Source organism: Prionailurus viverrinus, chromosome B3 (genome assembly GCF_022837055.1).
Source record: "Prionailurus viverrinus isolate Anna chromosome B3, UM_Priviv_1.0, whole genome shotgun sequence".
NCBI lineage: Eukaryota > Metazoa > Chordata > Mammalia > Carnivora > Felidae > Prionailurus > Prionailurus viverrinus.
This window is the reverse complement of record NC_062566.1, coordinates 65,088,061-65,110,061: the sequence shown is the minus strand read 5'-3', so window position 1 is coordinate 65,110,061 and position 22,001 is coordinate 65,088,061. Positions and strand designations below refer to the sequence as shown.

At 37.4% G+C, this 22,001-nt stretch overlaps 1 protein-coding gene across 4 annotated transcripts in view; it reads left to right on the top strand.

The window, feature by feature from the left end:
* The window catches only part of KATNBL1 (katanin regulatory subunit B1 like 1), a 59,108-nt gene that overhangs the window by 21,792 nt on the left and 15,315 nt on the right, over nt 1-22,001 (top strand). The window contains exon 1 of one of the 4 annotated variants that reach the window (XM_047862241.1): nt 8,188-8,215. The exons of the other annotated variants lie outside the window; for them this stretch is intronic. The gene's annotated coding sequence lies outside the window, so the exon portion shown is untranslated. Of the gene's footprint in view, nt 1-8,187; nt 8,216-22,001 lie in introns of those variants that run through there. 4 annotated transcript variants of the gene reach the window in all.

The window sequence follows — 22,001 nt, the reverse complement described above, 5'->3', positions numbered from 1 at the left end:
AATATGTTAAGTTCAAGAATAGTTGACTATAGAATTGACATCCATATGGAGCTGCTCACAGGCAGTTGGAGGTTTGAGTTCAGAGTTGAGAATCATTGAGAGGAGCGATTTTTTTGTTTTTAATGTGGTTAATACATTAAATTTGGTTACAGTTCAGTTTTGGACCTGAGTTTCATTATACCTCATTAAGGCAGTGTGGGATTTTTATGCTGGAGAAGGGTGCTCTCTAAGAGACGGGGGCATTTTCAGATTTCAGTATATATTCTAATTTCAGCCCAGGAGACATAGTGATAACAAACCACTGTAATGGACAGGGAGGGATGTGTGGTAATCCTTGCACATGTTGGAGTGTAAGAAAGATTAAGAACCGTTGTTATAAAAGGGCTCTAACATCATCTTTTGTTGATTTCTTTGTTTAATTCTTAAAGGGCAGTCTACCCTTATTTGTAAAGTCTTAGGGAGTACTTACCCTGTTTACTTCAAAATTAGGCACAAGTGTTACAGATTTGTAACCTTAGTCCAAATCATGAAGATAGAACATTAAAGTTAGCTTATGTTAGCTGGTCTTTTTTGGAGTTGTATATCTTATTGCAATATCTTTTCATACATAGTCTATCTTGAAAGCATCAGAAATACGTTTAGTAGCTAAACAAGGGGTCAGAAAGGATCCTTAAGGTGACATTGTTTTATATATGTTTATAAAAATTTCTGAGTTTAAGAAGACAATTAGAAAGGATTATTTTTCTTCCCTATGAATATTTCCAGAAAAAGCTGGAATATTCTAAGAGGGAGAAGAGAGCTATTCACCAAAACATGCTAAGATAATCATCTACTTGGCTTTGGAAACCTAAGTCTTCCTAAAGATTCATGTGTTTGTGTAGCCATTGAAGAAGAGATGTATATTATCAATACATTTTATTATTTTTTAAAAATATTTTCTTTTCATGTTTTTATTTAAATTACAGTTAACATACAATGTAATATTAGTTTCAGGTATAGAATTTAGTGATTCTTCACTTACATGCAACACCCAGTGCTCATCACAAGTGCCCTTCTTAATGCCCATCACCCATTTAACCCATCCCCTCACCCACCTGCCCTCCAGCAACCCTCAGTTTGTTCTCTGTAGTTAAGAGTCTATGGGGAGGGGAGGTGGATAAAGATTTTATTTTTAAGTAATGTCTACCCTCAACGTGGGCCTCAGACTCAACCCTGAGATCAAGAGTCACATGCTCTATCGACTGAGCCAGCCCCAGCCAGGAGTCCCATTAACAATACATTTTAACTTAGTTAAAAAATAATACTTGCATTTGGGGCACCTGGGTGGCTCAGTTAGTTAAGCAGCAGACTCTTGGTTTCTTCTCAGGTCATGATCTCATTGTTTATGAGTTCGAGCCCCACATCGGGTTCAGCTCTGACAACATGGAGCCTGGTTGGGATCCTTTCTCTCCCTGCCTGTCCCTTCCCCTCTCCCTCCCTCCCTCCCTCCCTCCCTCTCTCTCAAAAATAAATAAACTTAAAAAAAAAAAAACAACTTACATTTGATACAAAATCCAAAAGCCCGAAAGGAAAAAGTCTCCTTCTCACTTCATCCCCCAGCTACACCTATCCTCTCTCTAGAAGTGACTTTTGTCCCCATTTTCTTGTGTATCCTTTCAAAGGAAGTTCAAGGAATATACAGGCAATCACTCACACATTTAGTCTTTTTGTTTTTTAATTTCTTAATGTTTATTTATTTTTGACAGAGAGACAGACACAGTGTGAGCAGGGGAGGGGCCGAGAGAGAGGGAGACACAGAATCTGAAGCAGGCTCCAGGCTCTGAGTTGTCAGCACAGGGCCAGACGCAGGGCTCGAACTCACGAACAGTGAGATCATGACCTGAGCCGAAGTTGGAAGCTTAACCAACTAAGGTACCCAGGTGCCCCGACGCATTTAGTCTTTATGTAAGTAGTAGCATACTTTTCTGCACCTACCTCCCCCCACATGCCCACTTTCCAGTTATAAGGCATTGAAAAAAAATAAGTCTGTGGGTCCAGAACTATTGGTAAAGATGATGATAAATAGCCACCAAGTAATCAGAATTTAGCTAACTTCCTTTTCTCATTATTAATACCAATCCCTTAATGTAGACTACTCAGTGGACTTAATTATTAAAAATAAGGATGAGATGGTGGGAATGGTAATTCCCACTTAGCATCAATTTTTAAATTTTCGTTTCAGGGTAACTCAGTCATAAGAGAACTGGAATTCAGTTTGGTCTAATTGACTGAAAGGATATATTATCATCTTGTATCCATTGAATCTGCAGAAATCTGTATATTCATGCTTGATCTGCCTTCCTGAATTTGATGTTATTTCTCAAACCAACCTTCCATGCATGGCAGACTGAGTTCATAGAAGATGGTGTGATAAATCATCAATGCAGCAAGTAAAAAGGCCTTAGGATTTATTCTGGGTCCTAGGGGTTTTGTGTTGTTCTGAACATGGAATCAGAACAAGGGTACTTAGTTTCATGATTTGAGTATTTAATATCAGGCTCTGATAACTTGGTAAATCCATTTCCTCAATAGGAATAAACCTAGCAAGTGCATTAGACATCCAGGTAATTTGATGGGGCACCATTTCCCTGGGTGGTGCATAAATAAGTACTGCCTATGTTTATTTCTGTGCTTCTTTTTCTTCTTCTCCATTGTTCTTCACCTCCTACCCACCAATCCAAGCCCTATGTAATTGAGACATTCTTTCAAAATGTTAACCCTCAATCAGATTAGAATCTAGAAGGGATTAAAAGGCTCCAAACAAAACTAATCAACAGAATGTATCATTTTTCTACCAGTGTACTAGTGAACATGCCATTCACTTTGTCACTTTTTGAGTACAAGTGTCTGCAGTCTTTATAAGCCACTCCACCCCCCTTGTCCAAATGTGCCTTTAAGAAATCATGGAATTTTTGGGGCGCCTGGGTGGCTCAGTCGGTTGAGCGTCCGACTTCGCTCAGGTCACGATCTCACGGTCCGTGAGTTCGAGCCCCGCATCAGGCTCTGTGCTGACAGCTCAGAGCCTGGAGCCTGCTTCAGATTCTGTGTCTCCCTCTCTCTCTGGCCCTCCCCCCGTTCATGCTCTGTCTCTCTCTGTCTCAAAAATAAATAAATGTTAAAAAAAAAAAGAAATCATGGAATTTTTTTTTGGAATCTGGCTTGATATAAAAGTACATGTGTTTAGTTCTTATGATAAGTTGTGACTGCTCTACACTAGGTCACATAATCTGTTCAGCCCAACATTTGTTTTGGACACCCCTGTAATAGTTATGAAAATAAATTTTACACACTAAAATTTAGTGAAACTCTTCATTGAGAATCATTGGGTGAGTCCTGTTGGACTAGAAGCTGTTGTTACTCTATAAAATGATTCTTTTTTCTTTTTTTTTTTAATTTTTTTTTAATATTATTTATTTTTGAGAGAGAGACAGAGTGCGAGTGGGGAGGGGCAGAGAGGCGGGTTCCTTAGCAGGCTGCAGACTCTGAGGTGTCAGCACAGAGCCCAACGAAGGGCTCAAACTCATGAACCTTGAGATCATGACCTGAGCTGAAGTCGGATGCTTAACCGACTGAGCCACCCAGGCGCCCCTTAAATGATTCTTTAAACATACTTGCTTTAAGGGGCAGCTGGGTGGCACAGTAACTTAAGCCTCAGACTCTTGATCTCAGCTCAGGCCATGATCCCACAGTTCATGAGTTCAAGCCCTGCATTGGGCTCTGCGCTGATGGCACAGAGCCTGCTTGGGATTCTGTCCCTCCTTCTTTCTGACCCTTTCCAACTGTGTGCTCGCTCTCTCGCTCTCTCAAAATAAAAAAATACTTAGTGCACACACGGAGAAGAGGCAGAGTGAGAGAGAGAGGACTCGAACCCATGAACTGTGAGATAATGACCTGAGCTGAAATCAGATCCTTAACTGCTGATCCACCCAGGCTCCCCTAAGCCACTTTTTTCTATTTAATAATTTAATTTAGCTCAGCAGTTTTTCCCCTTAAACTATTTGATAAGTCATTGGAGATAATTGCCATGCTTAATATATTTTATTATAATGGCTTTTCTGTGTTTCTCCCACTATGAATATTGTGAAGGTGAGAATTTTATAAGAGGAAAAGTTGGGAAGTTTAAGGGTATGAGCAGAAATGAGGCAGGAAACTACTAGTTGCCATAATGTAGGTATATATAACACCAAAATTCATCAACTTTGAAGTGATTCAGGTCACTGAATTTTATAATTTTACAATTCTTTTGTGTTCCTTTACATAACAAAGACGTGTTTTAAGGCTTAAGAAACTAATTTATCACTTCTTATTAAGGTATTGTCTTATGTTAAAAAATAAACTTAATTCTTTTATTTAAAATATACAGATCTTTAGGGGCACCTGTGTGGCTCAGTCAGTTAACCGTCCGACTTTGGCCCAGGTCATGATCTCACAGTTCATGAGTTCAAGCCCCACGTCAGGCTCTGTGCTGACAGCTTGGAGCCTGGAGCCTGCTTCGGATTCTGTGTCTCCTTCTCTCTCTGCCCCTCCCCAGCTCATGCTCACACTCTGTCTCTGTCAAAAATAAATAAACTCAAATAAATAAATAAATTAATTAATTAAAATAAAATATACAGTTTTTTACTGTAGAAAATTGATACAGAAAAATAAGCTGAAGAAAATGATTCAACCTTAATACCGTAAAAAAATAAACAAGAAAAAAGGATTCAACTGTAATACCACTCTTAATAAAGAATTTTTGTCCTTTTGGTCTCGTGTTTATTTTTTTCCTATGCTACATGTACGCATACACAGAAACCTACAACACAGGTAGGAACTGGTATTAAAGTTTGCTGACACCATAAAGCATGTTTCTTACGCGAAAGACAACTTGCTTCATCGGTGATGTCTATGTATATATAACTTAATGATAGCTAACATTTATAGAGCGATTAACCATGTGCCAGACATCGTGGCAAGTGGATTATTTTATTTAATCCTCACAGCACCACTCCGAAAATAGGAGGCTAAGTAATTTGCCTAAGATTGTGTAACTAATAAGTGGTTCAGGCAGGACTCAAACCCAGGAAGTCTGACTCTAGGACTTGTGTTTCCCTGTTATGACATACTGCCTCGTCCTTTCAGTTTAATCACCTAAGAAAAGTACAAGTGCATACTACTGCTTTCACATGCAAACTAAAACATGATCTTCTATAACATCTGCCAAATTTGTAAAGGCAGAAATTGATAATACAGAATCTTCTGTCATCAGGGGTGCCGACTGTCCATCTACCCATTTGCCAGGCTTACACGGTTGCCCAGCTTAGTAAATATGCTGAAGTTTAAAACAGGAGTTTAAAAACACTGTTTCTGTGAAAACTAATTGGAATGGTTTAGATAGACTACATGAAGGCAAGTGACTCAAAAACTTCATATCAACTTGGGTGTAGGTTAGAAAGCTAAAGATAAATGAAGTAAAACCATAACAATTTAGAATTTTGTACTGATAATGCTTTGTGTCATTAGTTCTTGGGCCACTTGAAAGAAACCCAAAGTAGGAATCATTGATGCATATGCATCATTTTAAGGTACATGTGTACATCTCTCTTTTGAATCTCATTTTAAATGATTTTTTGAGTAACCACTATCCCAGTCACATTATATGAAATATTTTTATCATATATTTCAAGAGCTCTATAATCGTATTTTTTGACCCACTCATTTGATTATCTAGAGGAAGTAATCTATTTTGTACAAATATATTTATATCCACCAAAGTATTTTCTGTAAAAGCAAAAATAAAATTCATGTGATAAAATAATATACATTTAAATCGTTTTCAAAAGACTTTGTAATATGTAGGAAAATATAATGTTGATGACACAATGCAGTATATAAAACTAAGCTGCTTGGCAGGAAAAGCACCAGAATAGTATTGGTGGTTGAATTACTGGTGATTTTTTTAATTTGACTTATTTTAAAAGTAATACTTGCATGAAATGCAAAATTTTGTATAAAGAGAGTATAAAGTAAAAAATTTCTCTACTGTTCTCCAACTTTGTGGTTCACCTTTGTAGAAGCATTCAGTGTTTCTTAGGATATTTTAATGTGAGAGAGATAACTTTTATTCATGTTTATTTCCCCCTTTTATGCGACACACTTCTGTTCCCAAATCCAGGGATATGGAGTTAGAGAGGGAGGGACAGGACCCAGACTTCCTGCCCACATCTGTTTTTGTTTCTCTCTTTTCCCCCCTCCCCTTACTTTCACATTACTCTTGTTGAGACAAAGTTCACTGCATCTACAGTCATTGAGGGGAACACTACCTCTAGCCCAAAGAGCAAGGACATGCCATTTAAACTATATTATTGCAGAACATTGCTATATATATTTATATATAGCCCACAAATAAGCTTTACTCATTGAAGTATTCTAGTATCTTATCTATTTCTTTTAACTTATGGAAATATTTAACCATATAGAGAAACAGAGAGGATGGTATAATGAACATCCCAATTACCCAGCTTCAGCCATTATCAGCGTTCCTTGTTTCAGTGATTTTCCCGTACTCTGTGCACATCCTAAATATCTCTTTTCATCTGTATGATGTATGTATGTAGATGTATCTCTAAAAGACTCTTGAGAAAACAAGAAAGATAAAATACCATTCAGCTAGAAGTAATTAACAATGATTAATAATACTTCCTTACTCATATTCTTGCTGATAGAAATGCAAAATGGTACAATTTTTTAAAAGTTTGACAGCTTTCTTGAAAAGTTAAACATATACTTACCATCATCCCACTCCTAAGTATTTACCCAAGAGAAATGAAAGTATCTGCTCATGCTAAGACTCGTACAGGACTATTCTTAGCAGCTTTATTAGTAATAGCCCAAATTGGAAGCAACCCAAATGTTCATCAACAGATGAATGGATAAAGAAATTTTGATATATTCACACAATAGAATACTGTTCTGCAGTAAAAAGGAATGGACTATTGATACATGTAACAGCATAGATGATTACCAAAATAATTATGTTGAGTGAAAGAAATCATACCTCCCTCAAAAAAGGAGAATATACTATATGATTCTATTTATGTAAAATACTAGAAATTGCAAACTAATGTATAGTGACGGAAAACAGATCAAGTGGTTAGGGAGGAATTATAAAGAGGCACAGGAAATTTTTTAAGATTATGGATGGGTTCCCTATATTGATTGTGGTAATGGTTTAATGGTGTATATGTATGTATGTGTACAGAAGTACACTTTATGTACAGTATATTATTTATTATACTTTAGAGTTGTAAACAGTTCCTTAATATCACATATTCAGTCAATACTCAAATTTCCCTAATTACACATTTTACCAGTTTTTTTAAACTAGAATCTTAAGCAATGTCCATACATTGTATTTAGTTGATGCAGTGTCTTTTAATATATAGTTTTCTCTTCTTTATTTTTTTTTCTTGTGAAGTATTTGTTGAGGAAACTGAATTTTGTGTACCAAAGAATTTCTGTTTTCTGGATTTTTAAAACTATATCCCCCACGATAGTGCTTAATAGGCCCTCTTTGTCTTCTGTATTTCCTTTAAACTGATAATTTGTAACAGACAGTTGAAACTTGATTATGTTCAGGCTAGATTTTTTGGCAAGAATATTTAATAATAGTGTTGTGAAGTGTATTTCCTGTTGTGTCACACCAGGAGGCATGTAATATCTGATTTTCTCCTTGTTTGCGATGCTAAAGTTGGTAAGTGGTTTGGATGTTGTCAGTCTGATCTATTCTTTATACAGTTCCCCATCACCATCTGTATGTTTTTGCTTTGTATTTGTGCTCAAATTGAACAACGATTTCTGGAGAAGAACTGAAAATATAGTAAACAGGAAAGCTCTAGATTCTGATTTTTGAGTACCTAAGAGTTTTTGCTGTGGTTGCTTAGCGAGCTTTCCCTCATTTCATTTGTACAATTTCCTTTGTGTCTTCAGGGATCAGATCAGGTATGACATAAGATATATTTCTGGATACTTTACTCTCAGATTAGAGTCACTGCTGCTGCTCTTTTAGCAACCTGTGTATGTATTTCTCTTTTATAGCACTTATTTTATATTTGTTGACTTTTTCTTTTCTTCCCCACTAGGCCATGAGCTTCTTGAGAAATAAGATGTGTACTTCTTACTCATCTCTTGACACATAGTAGGTGCTCAGTAAATGCATGTTGAATTGAATACATGTGCTTTCTTTAATCATTTAAAAAATGAACTTTAAAATACTAGTACTTTGTGATGATATTTGTTCTGGAGGATATACGCATATATACACACACACATATACATCTGTGTATATATTTAAATTAAGAGTTGTTGAATTACCTTTTAGACTGTGTAACTAAGAGGCGCCTGGGTGGCTCAGTTGGTTAAGTATCCAACTTCAGCTCAGGTCATGATCTTGTGGTTTGTGAGTCCAAGCCCTGCTTTGGGCTCTGTGCTGACAGCTCAGAGCCTGGACCCTGCTGCAGATTCTGTGTCCCCCACGCTCTCTGCCATTCCCCCACCTGCGCTCTGTGTCTCTTTCTTTCAAAAAATGAATAAACATTAAAAAAAAATTTTTTTTTTAGATTGTGTATCTCAAGGTGTGAAATGCAGCCCCTGATCAGGAGAATCTCATTTTTCAGTCTAGTTGGCAAGAGGAGACACACCTGGATCAGTTAGTTTTCAGTCATGTCTTACATTTAAACCTTCAATTATTTATTGATTGTTAAAGTCCTAAACTATGTGATGTTAATTTACTAAGTGCCATAAAAAAGTGGTGAAGGAAGAGATCAATGAAGATAGGAATCAAGAAATGATACGGAGAGGAAACTTTGAATTCAGTCATTTATGGTCAGAGGCCATGATGGAATGGAAAGGGACATTTCTGTTTCTATAAAAGAAGAAACATTTCATTTCCATAAAAATGAAACAGGGGAGGCAGGAAGTATTAATAGCAAAACAAATGAGACTTAGTGTTATAAAGTGTTTTCTGTGTTTAAGGATGCTTACAATGAGTTTAGAAGTCCATACCCTTTTCTCATTTCCTTTTGTGAAAGCTTTTTTTTTTCATTTTTTTTTTAATGTTTCTTTATTTTTGAGAGAGAGAGAGAGAGAGAGAGAGAGAGAGAGAATGTGAGTAGGGAGAGACAGAGAGGGAGACACAGAATCTGAAGCAAGCTCCAGGCTCTGAGTTGTCAACACAGAGCCTGACATGGGACTCCAGCTCACAAACTGTGAGATCATGACCTGAGCTGAAGTCGGACACTTAGCCTACTGAGCCATCCAGGTGCCCCTCCTTTTGTGAAAGCTTTAATGTGGTTAGTTTCTTACATTTTCATCATTTTCTCATACACTTAACAGCCCTTGATCCTTCTGTAAAGTTCCAATGTTAGTCCTCTGCTTTCTGTCTTCAAAGTTGGCCTACTGCTTTGAAATCACTTTAATCAGTTAAAATATTCTTTTCTTAAGTTTTGACAGTTAGGTAATTAACTTATTTACCCCCCATTCTCTTTATCCTAGTTCTTCCTTTATTTAAAAACAAAACCGGAGTGCCTGGGTGGCTCAGGCGGTTAATCGTGTGACTTCGGCTCAGGTCATGATCTCTTGGTTCGTGAGTTTGAGCCTCACGTCAGGCTCCATGCTGACAGCTCAGAGCCTGGAGCATGCTTCGGATTCTGTCTCCCTCTCTCTACCCCTCCCCCGCTCACGCTCTGTCTCTCTCTGTTTCTCAAAAATATATAAATGTTAAAAAAAAAAAAAGCCACCAAACTGTTTTATTGTCTGCAGGTTTTCTTTTACTTTTGGAGTGGGGCAGGATAAATATGCAAACATCTTTGTTTTTAAAGATGAGGAAAATGAGACTTAGTTATTTCCAAGGTCACATAGCTAGTTAAATAGGAAAGCTAGAGATTTGAACATGGGACTATTTGACCTAATCTTTTAGCTATGCTAAACTTTAAGGTTGGTTGAGTCTTTAATTTTTAACCCAGTTAGTGAGTTTTGATAACTATTGCATGGTGAGCAAAAAAGCTTTCCAGAGAGCTAGGAGAGACCAGAGAAGCCTGGAAGTCTTTGCAGATTAAGCTTTTAACTCCCAATGGCCTCCAAATGAGAGCACTCACCCTTCATCATTGCACACAGAGGACACTGAAGGCATCTCCCATATTCAGGGCCAGACAACCCACATACATGAGTAGAACATGGAGAGAGCCAGAAAAGTGAGCCTTAGTAATCACCAATCAGAACAGTACATATTTCAGATACTTGGAGCAATGTTTCTAGAACGTTCACCACTGAAATATGGACCAATTTCCTGGAGGGAAAAAAAACGGATGGGGCTCCTGGGTGGCTCAGTCCATTAAGTGGTTAAGTGTCTGACTCTGGTTCAGCTTGGGTCATGATCTCAGGGCTTGTGGGTTCGAGCCCCACATCGGGATCTGCCCTGGCAGCCAGCTTGTGACTGTCTCTCTCTCTTCCTCTCTTTCTGCCCCTCCCCTGTTTGCACACGTGTGCTCTCTAAATAAATAAATAGATAAATAAATAAGCTTAAAAAAAAAAAAAAAGAATGGATATGGGCCTAGTGAAACCACATTTCTCACTTTTGTCAAGTGAGTGTCAAGTGTCCAAGGAGCCTAATGAAAAGCTATGAATGACTTGCACTCTGCACCCCAATTTTTTATTTTCTTATTTTTTTTAATGTTTATTTTTGAGAGAGAGTGGGTGTGGGGGGGAGAGACAGAGAGAGAGGGAGACAGAGGATCTGAAATGGGCTCTGCACTGACAGCAGCAAGCCCAATGCAGGACTTGAACTCAGGAACCTGAGCTGAACTCAGACACTCACCCGACTGAGACACCCAGGTGCCCCCACCCCAATTTTTTTAAAGTCAAGTTATTGAGGTGTCATTGACATGAGTTTTGACGTATGCAGAGTTATATGTGTTTAGTCACTACCACAGTCAAGGAATAGAACATGTAGGGTGCCTGAGTGGCTCAGTCAGTTAAGAATCCAACTCTTGATTTCAGCTCAGGTCAGGATCTCACAGTTCATGAGTTTGATCCCTGCATTGGGCACTGTGCTGCCAGTGTGAAACCTGCTTGTGATTCTCTCCATCTCCCCCCCCCCCCCCCCTCTCTCTCTCTCTCTCTCTCTCTCAAAATAAAAAAACTTAAAAAAAAAAAAAAGAAATAGAACATGTCCCTCCCTACAGAAAGTTCCCTCTTGTCCTTTTGTGGTCAACTTCTCCCTTCTTCGAGACTCTGGCAACAGTTGCTATTTTTCTTTCCCTATAATTTTGCCTTTTCGAGAATATCATAAAATGAAGTTGTATGGTGTATGCTGTTTGGAGTCTCACATCTCTCATTTAGCATAATGGGATTGAGACATATTCATGTTGTCATGTATATTAGTAACCTGTTTCTTTTTATTGCTGAGTAGTTGATAATTTTTATGGAACTACAGAAAATTCAGTCTAGGAATGTAAACCTTTTAACTAAGGTGGGTGACCATATATCCCAATTTGTTTGACAAACTTGGTTTATGCCTATTGACCCAGCATAATTTTTTCTAAATTTATTTTCAAGTTAGTTAACATATAGTATAGTCTTGGCTTCAGGAATAGAATCCAGTGATTCATCTGTTATATGACACCCACTGCTCATCCTGAAAAGTGCCCTCTTTAATGCCCATCACCCATTTAAACCTTCCCCCCACCCACCTCACCTCCAGCAACCCTCAGTTTGTTCTCTGTACATAAAGAGTCTCTTATGGTTTGCCTTCCTCTCTCTTTTTATCACATTTTTCCTTCCCTTCCCTTCTGTTCATCTGTTGTGTTTTTCAGATTCCACACAAGAGTGAAATCATACGATATCTGCCTTTCTCTGACTGACTTATTTCATTTAGCATAATGCACTCTGGTTCCATCCACATTGTTTCAAATGTCAAGATTTCATTCTTTTTCATCACTGACTAGTATTCCATTGTATGTATATACCACACCTCTTTGTCCATTCATCAGTCGATGGACATTTGGGCTCTTTTCATAATGTGGCTATTGTTGATAGTGCTGCTATAAACATTGGGGTGCATATGCCCCGTCAAATCAGCATTTTTGTATCCTTTGGATATATTCTTTGTAGTGCAATTGCTGGGTCATCCAGCATTCTTCACAGAGCTAGAACAAACAATCCTGAAATTTGTATGGAACGAGAAAAGACCTCACATAGCCAAAGTAATGTTGAAAAAGAAAACCAAAGCTGGAGGCATCACAATTGTGGACTTTAAACTGTATTACAAAGCTGTAATCATCAAGACAGTATGGCATTGGCACAAAAATAGACACATAGATCATTGGAATAAAATAGAGAACCCAGAAATGGACCCACCAGCCAACTAATCTTCGATGAAGCAGGAAAGAGTATCCAGTGGAAAAAAGGCAGTCTCTTTAGCAAATGGTGCTGGAAAACTGGACGGTGACATGCAGAAAAATGAAACTTTTTCTACTTTTTTCTACTTTTTATACCATACACAAAAATAAATTCAAAATGGATGAAAGACCCAGCATAATTTTTAATAGTATTTCCTTTCCTTCTCAAATATATCCTGGTTTGGTTGATAAATTATATGGTTGATATGATATGATCATAGTTTACTTGCTCTGCAGTGTTGTCAGATTTGCCTTCCAAAATACCAGAATTGTATATATTTATATTTTTTAGAACTATTGTGATAATAGCAGTAATTACTTACATGTAATATCATTTTGATCTCAACAACATCCCCATTTTGCATTTGAAAAAACAGATTCAGAATAGAATAAATGACCTGCCAAAAATCATGAGCTAGAAAGTGATAAAACCTGCATTGTCTTATCTACATATTCACCATTAATCTCTCCTGTTACTTGAGGTGCAGTACAGTGTGTTAGTTAAGAATGGAGGCAGTGGTGGCAGAAGACCTCAATTCCAGTCCCAACTCTTACCATTTTTTTGCTGTTTGACTTTGGACAAATTATGTAATCTTCTTGTGCCTCAGTTTCATCATCTATTAAAAGGGCATAATATGATATCTGCAATGCCTATGGGTAGCATATGGTAAGCTTGTACTAAAGGCTACCTATTATTTTTTAATGATATTGTTATTTGATTAACACCATTGCAATGGAACTTCTGTCCCTCAACAAAAACCTCCGTTCCCACCATATTAAAAAAAAAAAAAGTGGGTAGCATTTTGCTCTTTTCTCTTTCTAGTTAAAAAGAAATTATTAATCTTTAATAATATGGTACCCAATTATGAAAGTCTTCAACATTTAGATAAATAGTTTAGTTTTGGGTGTAGTAAATCAATTCCACAAATTATGTTCCTTGGAACATCTGCATCTTTCAAATTTTATATGTATCAACATTTTAAAAAGTAGGATGGTGGCCAAGTTTGGGAAGCGGAGTGAAATAAGATTATACAGGCTTCTCAGAGCCTTGTTAATGTATTTAAATAATTCCCAGAAATAATTTAATATGCAGCTTATCCAGACTTATGTGAACAGAGTAAAACATCTATTAAATCTATGTGGATACTCTAAACATAATTCAGGAAATCCTGTAGTAAACAGTAAGAAATTACTGGAGATATGGGGATTTTGCCATGAACACTGTAGGTTGTAAAGAATGTTTTGCAGGGACCAGGAAGGGAGGGTGACAGGAAAGTCAAATAATTGTTATAGTAATTTAGGCTTGAAGTGATAGGGCTGACAGTGGACAAAGTAAGGTCAGAATGGATCCATGAAATATTTTGAAGAAAGATTCAAGAAGACTTAGTAATCCGTTAGAAGAAAGGAGAGAGAATCAAAATAAATCCTAGGTTTTTATTTGGGAGAAGTTTGATGCCAGCTAGGCATGTGGTAGCTAGGCAGGGCAGTTAGTTGGTTTGACATTGGAAGAGACTGAAGAGGTTTGTTTTAGATGTGTTGACGTGGACCAATCAATGCCAGATCAGGAAGACAAATAAATAGGAGTTAAAGGAGAGACTGGGTTTAGAGAAATAGCTGAAGCCGTGAAAACATGGTTTTTTTCTTTTTTTTTTTTTCTTTCCAATTTTAGTGTAGAGATAAAAGAATTGTTGAAGGAAAAGGAACCAAAAGGGTTAGTAAGGGAGCAAAGAGAGTCAAGGTACTGTAGTGCTTTGTCCTATGCCTAGAAAAATTGTGTGTGTGTGTGTGTGTGTGTGTGTGTGTGTGTGTGTGTGTATTGGGGGTACAGTGAAGGGATGAAGAAGCTAAATGGTGAGGAAGAATGAACAGAAGTCTTTAGACTTGGCTGGGCTGACCTTGATATGAGCATCGTCAGTGTTATAAAAGGCTCCCTTATAAGCTTCAAGTGACTTTGAAGATGTAATTTTTTTCAAATGAGAGGACAAAATCAAGGTTATAAAGGGTTAAAGAGAAAATGGAAACTAAAAAGCACTCATTGTAGAAATTTGGCAGGAAAGAGAAATAGAGAAAGGGTATAGGAGTTGATAGAGGAAACCTGAGCATGTTTGAAAGCAGAAGGGGAGGAATCAGTTCAAAGGGAGAAACTGAAGATATGGGGGGTGGGGAGGGGGGGAAGCTAAGTCCCAAATGAGGTGAGAAAGCAAGAACTGAGAAAATTAGATAGCATTGCCCTAATTTTGGAGAAGTTAAAACAGATCTTTCCGATGAAATGTTACCTCTCTGTTTTGGTATTTATACCTTTTTCACTCTTTTACTATAAGGGAGTTGTACAATTAAGCTGCTTTTATAAGACAGTGACCTCATTAAGTTAAAATATTCAAATTATGAAATAATTCATGTTCCTTGAAGAAAGTAGAGAACCCTGTAAATGAAGGGGGAAAATCACCTGTAATTTCACTAGCAATAAGTAACTTTTGTTGGTGGTTTTGTAGAGTTCTTATGAATACATTGATCATTTAAACACACACACACACACACACACACACACACAGCTTTTGAAAAACCAGGATTACGAGAATGCAAGATGGTGCAGCCGCTCTGGAAAACAGGATGGAGGTTCCTCAAAAAACTAAAAATAGAACTACCCTAGACCCAGTAATTCCACTACTAGGTATTTATCCAAGGGATACAGGTATGCTGTTTCCAAGGGACACATGCACCCCCATGTTTATAGCAACACTATCAACAATAGCCAAAATATGGAAACCGCCCAAATGTCCATCAATGGATGAAAGGATAAAGAAGATGTGGTATATATATACAATGGAGTATTACTCGGCAATCAAAAAGAATGAAATCTTGCCATTTGCAACTACGTGGATGGAACTGGAGGGTATTATGCTAAGCAAAATTAGTCAGAGAAAGACAAAAATCATATGACTTCACTCATATGAGGACTTTAAGAGACAAAACACATGAACATAAGGGAAGAGAAGTAAAAATAATATAAAAACAGGGAGGGGGACAAAACAGAAGAGACTCATAAATGTGGAGAACAAACTGCGGGTTACTGGAGGGGCTGTGGGGGGGGGGTGGATTAGATGGGTAAGGGGCACTAAGGAATATACTTCTGAAATCATTGTTGCACTGTATCCTAACTAATTTGGATGTAAATTTTGTAAAATAAAAAATGAAACTACAAAAAAATAAATAAAATAAATTAAAAAAAAAAACCGGGATTACACTACACGTTTATTTTTTTTAACCTGCTTTTTGTAATGCCATTCCTTTTTTGTCTTTTTTTCATCAATTTTTTTAATGTTTTTGTTTATTTTTGAGAGAGAGAGAGCTTGAGTTGGGGAGTGGCAGAGAGAGGGAGACAGAATCTGAAGCAGGCTACGCTCCCTATCTCTCAGCACAGAGCCTGATATGGGGCTCAAACTCATGAAACGCAAGGTTACAAACTGGGCCGAAGTTGGACACTGAACTGACTGAGCCACCCAGGCACCCCAATGCCATTATTTTTTTAACCTTCTTCCACTCACAAAACATTCTTTGAAAGTAGTGTTTTTAATATTCCGTTGTAGACCCTGATCCCATTTGGATCAACCTTAGCATTATCAATTCCCTTTTTATCACTTTGTTTTTAAACCTGATCCAAATTTCATTTTTAAATGTTTGTGCTGCAGATACCAAAGCAGTTATTGAGTGCCCGGTAGCTGAATTTAGGTGGAGGGAATCTATATCCCCAGGTCCTTAAGATTGTACCAGAAAAATCTCATCTTTACCTTCTATTCCTCTCCCCTTCGTTGAAATTTTGAAGAAAAAAGCCCATGTTCGTCCTTCCCGTTTATTTTTATGTGTGGCTGCTGTCTTATTAAGAAACCTGTGAGTTTTCTTTGAGCCCTGTAAATCCCCTGGTGGGACTTAGAAGAGAGAAGAAAAGCTTACCCTTATAGGGTAAGGAAAGGATGGGAAGTAAGACTCCGTTTTGGTTTATGTTCATTTGTCTCTCTCTTGGCTCCTCAGAAGAATTAGTACTACCATTTTATTGCCTTGTTTGCCTGTTCAAGATTGAAAGTGTTGACTCTCATGTGGTTAGGAATGCGTTGCATTCAGTTAATGAAAATAAAGATGTGGAATGGCATGGATTTTATGCCCTACACTCTGTCACTAGCCGAGCGTCTTTGGGTTACTTGATCTCCTGGGTTTAAAAAAAAAAAAAAAGTTAGGCTGAAGCTTTAAATTCTAAAACCTCTTTATTTTTTATTTGTGTATCTTATTATTATATGATAATGGTTATAAACAGTTTTCAACCTCATGACTTGGGGTTGAAGTCAAGCCCTTTGTGAGAGGAAGTCTGTGGTAGTGATTGGAGGAGAATACTTGATACCAAGAATATTAATTATTGTAATTCTTTGTTCACAACCATGCTTTGCTTTTTAAGAAGAGGAATGAAATTGCCTAGTGATATTGTAGAGTTAAATACATTGTAAGTAATTGATATACTGTGGTGTATTGATGTAAAAAGAAAGCTTGAATTAATTTGATCTTGAGCTGTAAGAAGTTATTAGAGTCAAAAGTCCAGATGTGTTTCATTCTTGTATGATGAGTTTTTCTCACGTTTCATTCCTGTATGAGTTTTTCTCATCGTTGTGAGTAGGTAGGGAGTATGTGAACACATAGAGCTGTTTAATCTCTTAATTTGGCAGCCATTGTAGATGAATAGATCCCTTTTCATCTTTCCGATAAGAGATAACTACTGTATGAGGGGAATTCAACCCTCCAACTCCTTCTACCAGAGTTTGTTCTATCTTCTCAAGAAAATACCCATAACAATCACTGTTTTATCTTTATTTAAGAAAATATGCGCCATATCCAATGTTCAGAACAATTATGGGTAAAGTTAGTATTTCAGTCTCAGTATCTTCTAACCCTTGCTTTCATTCCCTTTAGGCCTTGTTTCATTTTATTCCTTTTGAATTAAAAGATCATCCTTTCTGGTTTCTGTAATCATGGTCTTCATCCACTCTTAATTTTATTTCAGACTATTCTTTTTGTATATTAGCAAATAGCACTGTGGAAACACCCAGGAGCCTCAACAATTGCTTTAAACCGTCTTTTTATCTGAAAAAAATTTTTTAACATGCATTTATTTTTTGAAAGACAGAGGCAGATTGTGAGCAGGGGAGGGGCAGAGAGAGAGAGGGAGACCCAGAATCCCAGGCTGTCAGCACAGAGCCTGACACGGGACTCGAACTCACAAACTGTGAGATAATGACCTGAGCCAAAGTCAGACACTTAAGTGACTGAGCCACCCAGGCGCCCCACTTTAAACTGTTTTAGTAGCACTATGAAATGCTCTGGAGGGGAAAGGATAATCTTACATTATTGCCCAAGAAGGGTAATAGCAAATGTATCCGATGTAAAGCAAAATGGACTCTGTAGTGTAAAAATCCTTTGTAACGAAGCTTTACCAATTACACTTTTGATAGTGTATTTTTTTTAACGTTTATTTATTATTGAGAGACAGAGAAAGACAGAGCATGAGCAGGGGAGGGGCAGAGAGGGTGAGACACAGAATCCGAAGCAGGTTCCAGGCTCTGAGCTGTCAGCACAGAGCCCAACACGGGGCTTGAACTCGTGAACCACAAGATCATGACCTGAGCTGAAGTGGGATGCTTAAGCAACCGAACTACCCAGGCACCCCTTGATAATTTACTTGTTAAAGCTTTATTGAACTATAACTTATATACCATAAAATGCACCTGTTTTAAATGTAGAGTTCACTGATTTTGAGTATATGCAGAATTTTACAGTTATCGACCACAATCTATTTTTAGAACATTCCATTGTCACCGTCACTCCCAAAGAAGCATTGTGTCCATTTGCAGTTATTCTCACTCCTACCTCAGCCCTAGGCAACCATTAATCTACTTTCTGTCTGTGCTCTTTATTTTTATGGATATTTCATATCAATGAAATTACATAATATCTCTTGTGTTTGTCTTCTTTCACTTAACTGTGATGTTCATACATATTGTATAGCATGTATTATTTTCATTTTTATTGTTGATTAGTATTCCCAACAGATAGAGCACATTTTGTTTTTCCATTCACCAGTTGGTAGACATTTGGATTGTTTCCAGTCTTTAAAAACATTTTTAAAAATTTATTTATTTTGAGAGAGAGAGAGAGAGAGGCTGTGCGTGGGTGCATAACCTGGGGAGGAGCAGAGAGAGGGGGAGAGAATCCCAAGCAGGCTCCATGCTGTGTTAGCACAGAGCCTGGTGTGGGGTCAAACTCAAAAACTGTGAGGTCATGATGTAAGCCAAAATCAAGAGTAAGACACTTAACCAAATTAGCCACCCAGGTGCCCCATGGGTTGTTTCTATTTTTTAGCTATTCTGAATAATGTTTTTATCAACATTTGCATACAGGTCTTTGTGTAGACATAAACTTTCATTTTTCATGAGTAAATATGTAGGGGTAGATTTGCTGGATCATATGGTAAATCCATATTTAACATTTCAAGAAACTGCCAAATATTTTCCAGAGTCACTATACCATTTTACATTCCTACAATAATGTAAGGGTTCCAGTTTCTCCATATCCTTGTCAACATTTGTTATTATATGTCATTTTTATTATAGCCCTTCTCATAGTTGTGAAATAGTATGTCATTGTGGTTGTAACTTGCATCATTAGTTAAAATGGCATGTCCTTGTTCTGCTGTTGTTGGGTGGAGTTTTTTGTCATTGTTGATTTTATCCTGTTGGTTGATGGTTTTGTCTTACAGCCTTGTTGAATTTGTCTGTTTGTTCCATCAGTTATCTGGAGGAGATATTGAAATCTCTAAGATTATTGTGGAATTTCCTGTTTCTCCTTTCAGCCCCTTTCAGTTTTTGCTTCATGTATTTTTCAACTGTCTTCTTTGGTACACACCTATTTAAGATTTCTTTTTTTTTTCTTTCTTAAGATTAAAAAAATTTTTTTTGTTTTTTTTTTTTTTGTTTTTTTACATTTATTTGTTTTTGATAGAGAGACAGAGCACAAGTGGGGGAGGGGCAGAGAGAGAGCGAGACCCAGAATCCAAAGCAGGCTCCAGGCTCTGAGCTGTCAGCACAGAGCCCGACGCAGGGCTTGAACTCACAAACCTTGAGATCATGACCTGAGCCAAAGTCAGACGCTCAACCGACTGAGCCACCCAGGAGCCCCTAAAATTTTTTTGAATTTATCTTTATTTTTTGAAGCAAGCCATTTATTTATTTATTTTTAAGTTTATTTATTGAGAGAGACAGAGACAGCAAGAGCAGGGGAAGGACAGAGAGAGAGAAAGAGAGAATCCCAAGCAGGCTCCACACTGCCAGCTGTAGAGCATGATGTAGGGCTCAAACTCACAAACCGTGAGATCATGCCCTGAGCTGAAGTTGGATGCCCAACTGACTAAGGAACCCAGGCACCCCTTACAGTTTAATTATCTTAAATATTTCCTCTCTGTGTATTTTGAACCACATCAGATTGTGTTATAATTTTTGCTTCAACCATCAAACATGTTTACCATTTTCTTTTTGTCTTTCTGATGTTCTAAGATTTCTTCTTTAACTTCCTTTTACCCGAGAATATCTTGGTTTCCCCTTCATTCCTGAAGGATTTCCTCTGCACATAGGATGCTGGGTTGACAATTCTTTTAACTTGGCAAATGTGCCATTGCCTTGTGACTCTCCTTCAATTACCTCCATCTCTTCTCTCATGAGCACCACGTTTTATTTCATTTATGTAGAAACGTCTTCCCTTAGCCTGCTCTCCTGCTTCAGTGGTTGTCCTCTACTCCTTGTGCACAGCCTTCACTCATCCTGGAATCTTCCTTCATAACCATCCTGGGAATTCCCTTCTCCTCTTTCCTGTTGGATTTCCATTTCTTATATTTCTAATTTTTGTTTTTCACTTCTCTGATTGCTACTGCAAAGAATGTTTTTTGGAATTCTGAATGTCTGAAGATATCTCTGTTATACTAAATTGGTAATTTGGCCAGTTATAAATCTTAGGTTCCTTAAGAATTTTGAAGGCATTGTTTTATGTCATGATAATGTGTCACCTGATTGGGGTTTTAGGGTTTACTGTTTGTTTGTTTGTTTGCTTGCTTGCTTGCTTCATGTTTTCAGCTTTTCTAGTGCCATGAAATGTGACAGTTATGTGCCTTGTAGGTCTATTTTCATGGACCATGATGGAACTCATTGTGTTTTTCAATGTGGAAATTCATGTCCTTGTTCAATTCTGTACAATTTTCAGTTGTATCTTTGATTTCTTCTTTGTCTTCTCTGTACTCTTTCTAAAATTCCATTTATTTGGGTGTTGCTTCCTCTAAGCCAATCTTACCTATGTTTTTCCTATATTCCAGGAGATACCCTCAAGTTTCTTTTCCAACTTTTTGTTGACTTTTTTTTTTGCTATCTTATTTTACCCTATTTTACATTTCCAAATTAAATTTTAATTTCTTTGTTGGTTTGTTTTCTGTCTCATTTGTGTTTCATGTATGCAGTTTGTTCTTGTCTCTTGAGGGTTTCTGATAGTTGAGTTTGTTGATATAATTTACATAAGATAAAAATTCATCCTTTTTAGTGCATAGTTCTGTTAGTTTTGGCGGGTAACTACCACCATAATCAAGATGTAAAACAGTTCTTTGGGGACTTTGACCAAAACTGATGTCAGTATTTTTAGATGTGTGTAGGTATGTGTGTTTTCCTCTGGGCTTGATGAGAGTTTCCCAAAGAAGGATTTTCTGCACTCCTCCTGGAGTGTATAAGGCTCGCTGCGAGAGGCAAATGGTGGAAACGTTAGATCTCAGTATTTAGTATGTAAACTTTCACTTGATTCCCTATTAGAATATATTCTTCTCCTTCATTTCTGCTTGGTATTTCCTATCCCAGGGACTCTGTTTTAAATTTTCTGTACTGTAAAACTTTTATTGGAATGGGGAAAGGGATCTAGGGATCTAAATGTTTCTTAAATGGATATTCAATCATTCTACTTATTCTTAAGCCTGCATTTATCCTCACTTCTTGAGGTCCTCAATATTGCCAACTCCTAAACCTTTGGGGGATTCTGCTTTAAACCTTTACTCATTGCTGATTTAGGGTTTGGCTTTGTCAGGTCTGAAAACTGCTTTGCAGTTTTCAAAATGTTGTTGCCATCGACTCGACTCCTCTTTGTCATTATGAGTTTTATGCCTTTAAAAATCCTTTACTATCATTGTAATGGGGTTTCAGGGAAGGGTAGAAATAATTGCCTATGTTTAGTCCATTATCTTTAATAAGTATCTCTACCTTGTACGAAAGATCCTTTATGATCTAGCTTCTATCTCTCCAGCCTCATTTTTCACTCTGCTGCAACCCACCTCCAGCCTAAGCTCCAGTCACATGCATCTACTTAAGAGATTGCCAAACAAACCGTGTTGCTTCATGCCTTTCAGTTCTGTTCATGCTATTTTTTCAATGTGCTATTTATCCTTTAAGTCTCTCCTCAGGG